We start from the raw sequence: 5,756 nt of genomic DNA, 5'->3' as shown, positions 1-5,756 counted from the left end.
TGCCCAGCATAAAGCCCTACGTATGAAAAAAGTCTTTGTTTCAGCCAAACAATGAGGGTGGCCAAATCAATTCAACATCGATCTAGTCAATAAACCATCACGAACCTTACCTCAAGAGGAGTTGGAGGAACTGCACTTCACATATGCAGAGGTTCTTTTAAGTGGTTAGGTCTTGAGCAAGAACAACTGTGCTTGTGGGCATAGAACATTTTTACTCACCAACTCTATTATAGTCTACTCTCCAAAGCACTTACTACATTTAGTACCACTTGGAAACAGCATGGCCAAGTGGACAGAATATGGTCCTGGGAGTCAGAAGGACTTGGGTTCTAATCTCCGCTCTGCCACTTGTCTGCTATGTGAACTTGGGCAAGTCACTTAACTTCTCTGTGCCTCAGTTAGCTCATCTGTAAAATGGGGATGAAGACTCTCCAACATAATTAGCTTGTATCTACCCAGCACTAAGAACAGTGCTTGGTACAGAGTAAGTGTTTAACAAACACCATCATCATCATTATTATTATTTCAGGGCTCAACACACAGTAAGCACTCAATAAATACAATTAATCTGTTGATTGATTGTGCAACTACACGAGGGACTAAGCCAAGATCCTAAGAGAGTTGAGCTCCTATTGCATTTTTATGCAGGCTTCCAGAATCACACTTTCTCTCCCATACATCTTTCCTAAAGGCAGATACATCTCATCCTTGGGAAGATTATTCTATTTAAATATTTGAATAACATAAAAAGAAGCAGGTTTTTTACATAACCTCTCTATAAAATAATGATGGCATTTATTAAGCACTTACTATCTTCTAAATACTGGGGTAGATACAAGATCATGAGATTAAAACACAGTTCCTATTTCAGGGGCTCACAGTTTGAGAGAGAGGAAGGAAACAGTATTCTATCTCCATTTTCCAGAAGAGGAAACTGAGTCAAGGAGAAGGCAATCAGTCAGTCAGTCAATTGTAATTACTGAGTGCTCACTGCATGCCAAGGACTCTACTGTTTGGGAGAGTACAATATAAAAATATTGTAGATGCATTCTTACCCAAGGTCACACGGCAGGCAAGTGGCAGAGCCAGAATTCAATCTCCTGACTCCCCATCCTGAATATTTTCCTCTAGACCATTCTGCCTCCCAGGCTCCACAATATGCAGAAAGTATTTGCTTGAAAGTGCTCGACTGCTGTTAAAATCAAGCACTTAGTACAGTGCTTTGCACACAGTAAGTGATCCATAAATACTATTGAATGAATGAATGAACAGGGGAACGTAAGTGGAAGGACTCTTACTTCAGCCATCATTGATCTCCTTTTCCTTTTCCCCCCTCCCCGCCAATTTTATCGGCATTCTCAGTTCTGGAAGTCAATCATTCCTAGATCTATCAATTTGTTTTTGTAAAAAAATTTGGGTATGAAAACTTAGAGGTTTCAAACTTGAAAAATAAGTGCATACCAAGTTCAACATCCACAGTGCTTTGGAGCAAGCCCAAAGTTACTTTCACAAGGCAAAGTGAGAAAGGATGAAGTAGCTATTAAATAAGGGAGAAAGCAAGTGGAGAAAACCAAAAACTAAAGCTGAGGGAACATTAATAATAAAAATAATAATAATAATAATGATGATGGTATTTGTTAAGCACTGTTCTAGGCGTTGAGGTAGATGCAAGGTAATCAGGTTGTCCCACGTGGGGCTCACAGTCTTAATCCCTATTTTACAGATGAGGTAACTGAGGCACAGAGAAACACGACACATAGTAAGCACTTAACAAATGCCATTGGAAAAAAAAAAGGGACACAATCCCTGACCTACATGGGGGCACGCGATCTAAATAGTAGGGAGTAGGATTTAATCCACATTTTACAGATGAGGAAACTGAGGCCCAGAGAAATTAGTGACTTGCCCAAAGTCACACAGCTGACAAGTGTCAGAGCCAGAGTTAGAACCCATAACCTCTGACTCCCAAGCCTGTGCTCTTTTCAGTAAGCCAAGCTGCTTAGTTAGGATGGAGTATCTTACGTGGTTCTTTTTCATATGTCGTCACTTTTTCTAAGGGGAAAAGAAGTTTCAGTCCCCTCTAGGATGACTGAGCACAGTCTTTCAATTTAGAGTGAGGCTCAGTATCTTCTCTGCCCAAAGTCAAGAACTTGCCCCTTGGACTGTGTCTCTCTGAGAATCGAGCATTGCTGATAGAACTGCTCCCTCTGCTTTAACCCCTTCCCTGCCCCACAGCACTTGTGTATATTTGTCCATATTTATTACTCTGTTCATTTTATTAATGATGTATGTAGATCTATAATTCTATTTATCTATTTTTGATGCTATTGATGCCTTGTCTACTGGTTTTGTTTTGTTGTCTGTCTCCCCCTTCAAGACTGTGAGGCCGTTGTTGGGTAGGGATTGCCTCTACCCGTTGCTGAACTGTGATTTCCAAGCACTTAGTGAAGTGCTCTGTACACAGTAAGTGCTCAGTAAATATGACAATGAATGAATGAATGAATGAATGAACGGTCTCCTTAGGTTCCATCAATGGCCGAGACTGATCATCCTTCAGAGACAGGATTCTTGTCTGTGAATCACACTGATTTGCTGTGCTTCTGCTCATAGCTGAAATGCAAAACTTTCACCACCACCCCCAACATGTTCTCTCCCCCATTGGGAAGTCATCAATGAACCCACTGTAGCAATTGAAAAATAATATGGCAGGTTCCAGCCAGGATGTTATCCATGGAGTTATGTAGATTAACCCCACAGGAAATTCCATACCAGAAGGAAGACCTTTTCCTTGTGGGATACCCTGTGCCAACAATGAACTCATTAGAAGGACATTTTTCTATTTAGAATCATCGCCTGGAATATTTTGGTCATTTGAACCAGAAGCTGTAATTTAAAGAGCTGAGTAAGAGTTTTTGTGGATACCATACTTCAGGGCAGTAGAGTTGACTGGCAGACAACCATCCCAGGGGAATTGGAGAGGATGTCTTCCAGCAACTTAACTATTTTGTGCTCAGGACCCTGAATGCCAGGGGCATCCATTTAGACAAGAACAGCCTGCTTTGTCTGCCATATGATGGGGAAGTGGAGCACAGCAGAGACCCTTGCCCATTAATATTGGACCCATTTCTGATTAACATCTTGGAAGAGTCTTAAGGTCCACAGAATGCACTCCTCCAAATGGAACTCTGCTCTGATTCTATGACCCATTGTCTTCACTGTCTGTCCATCAACTCACTTCTTGTCTCACTGCAATCAGGTTTTCAACCCACTGACTCCACTGAGACAGCATCAAGTTATTGCCGGTCATAACCTCATTTTTCCTCCTGTTGCTTCTATTTGTAAATAATGCAGTGATGTGTATTTGATGGCTTCCCCCACTAGGATACATGAACCCTAAGAGCAGGGACTGTGTTTTTTGCTTCTTCTCCCAAGCGTTTAGAACAGTACTCAGCATGAAGTAAGTGCTCAATAAATATATTTGATTCATTGATTGATTCTGCTGTACTCATCTAAGTACTTAGTATAATGCTTTTTATACTTGCCTTGACTACCACATTAACCTCCAAGCTGTTCTCCCTATCTCCTGTCTTATCCCTTTCCAATCCATACTTTATTCTGCTGCACAGATCATTTTTCTGAATAAACAGTCTGTTTCTCCTTACTTCTCAAAAACCCTCCAATGGTTGCCTACCCACCTTCACATGAACAAAAACTCCAACTCAATCAATTCTCCCCCTCTCCTCTCTGTTGACCTCTTCAAACTCATCCCAAATACTCTGCTTCTCTAATGCTAACCTGGGCTCTAATCCCAGCTCTGCCACTTGTCAGCTGTGTGACTTTGGACAAATCACTTAACTTCTCTGGGCCTCAGTTATCTCATCTGTAAAATGGGGATTAAGACTGTGAGCCCCACGAGGGACAAACTGATTACCTTGTATCCCCTCCCCAGCGCTTAGAACAGTGCTTGGCACATAGTAAGCGATTAACATAAAGCCATCATTACTTTTCCAACTGCGTAGAGTGGTGTTTTGCACATTGTAAGCACTCAAAAATGCTATTGATCTATTGATTATTATCATGGTACTTGTTAAGCACTTACTATAATAATAATAATAACAATTGTGGTATTTGTTAAGTGTTTACTAATGAATGAATGCCAGGCACTGTACTAAGCGCTGGGGTGGATACAAGAAAATCAGGTTAGACACAGTCCCTGTCCCCTGTGGGGCTCATAGTCTCAATCTCCATTTTACAGATGGGGTAACAGGCACAGAGAAGTGAAGTGACTTGCTCAAGGCCACATAGCAGAAAAGTGTAATAATTAATGATGGCATTTGTTAAGCACTTACTATGTGCAAATCACTGTTCTAAGTACTGGGGAGGTTACAGGGTGATAAGGTTGTCCCACAGGGGGCTCACAGTCTTCATCCTCATTTTACAGATGAGGTAACTGAGGCACAGAGAAGTTAAATGACTTGCCCAAAGTCAAACAGCTGACAAGTCACAGAGCTGTGATTCGAACCCACGACTTTTGACTCCAAAGCCCCTGTTCCTTCCACTGAGCCATGCTGCTTCAAGTGTAGAGCAGGGATTAGAACACATGACCTTCTGACTCCCAGACCCATCCTCTATCCATTATGCAACGTGCCAAGCACTGTTTTAAGCACTGGAGTAGGTACAAGTCAATCAGTTTGGACATGGTCCCCATCCCACCTGGGGCTCACACTCTAAATCCCCATTTTACAGATGAGGTAACTGAGACCCAGAGAAGTTAAGTGATTTGCCTAAATTCACACAGCAGACATGTGTCAGGGCTGGGATTAGATCCCAGGTCCAGCTTATTCGCAGGCCCATCCTCTATCCACTAAATCATGCTGAGCCACTTAAGGTGGTGGACATCTGGATTCCTGTCCTCTCCTCTGGATTCTCCCCTCCCAGTCTACACAAAGGAGGACTTTAATGAGGGCTTCAGTTTGATGGAATCGTAAAACAGTCCGAAGGTCACTGGAAGTGTGTCATTTGAGGAAGTTACAGAAATGGTGGGAACCACAGGAAAGAAGCTCGCAGACCTTGTAGCACTGAAATTCAAATACCAGTAGAGGTGGAACATCTCCTGGAATGCCCAGAGATGTGACTGGTCCATCTGGCTTCCCAGAGGAAATAATTTTCATTTCTACCCCTGGTTAAAGAGTAACCTTAGCACACCTGGCAGGAAGTAGGACTTTAATCAGGTAAGGGCTCAAAGGATTTCAAATCAAATTCCTTTCCATTTAGCATACTGAGGCAGAATGTAGTAAAGATGGTGCTTGCAGGGAAAGGTTGAGTGGAGTAGAAGTAGGGACTTAATATGTACTTAGATTGTAAACTCCAGGAGGGCAGAGACTGTGTCTTCTGCTCTATTGTACTTTCCCAAGTGCTTAGTATAGTGTGCCATACTCAGTAGGTACTCAGTTAATAATTATGATTATATTTCTATTACTTAGGGTGGGCCAGTGGTCTGAAATCATCAATCTGCCCATCAGGCAGAAACTCCTCACCTTGGGCTTCAAGGCTCTCCATCACCTCGCCTCTCCTACCTCACCTCCCTTCTCTCCTTCTACAGCCCACCCCGCACCCTCCGCTCCTCTGCTGCTAATCTCCTCACCGTACCTCGTTCTCGCCTGTCCCGCCATCGACCCCCGGCACACGTCATCCCCCGGGCCTGGAATACCCTCCCTCTGCCCATCCACCAAGCTAGCTCTCTTCCTCCCTTCAAG

The sequence above is a fragment of the Tachyglossus aculeatus genome, chromosome Y2 (assembly GCF_015852505.1).
Source record: "Tachyglossus aculeatus isolate mTacAcu1 chromosome Y2, mTacAcu1.pri, whole genome shotgun sequence".
Lineage (NCBI taxonomy): Eukaryota > Metazoa > Chordata > Mammalia > Monotremata > Tachyglossidae > Tachyglossus > Tachyglossus aculeatus.
This window is presented reverse-complemented; position numbering follows the sequence as displayed.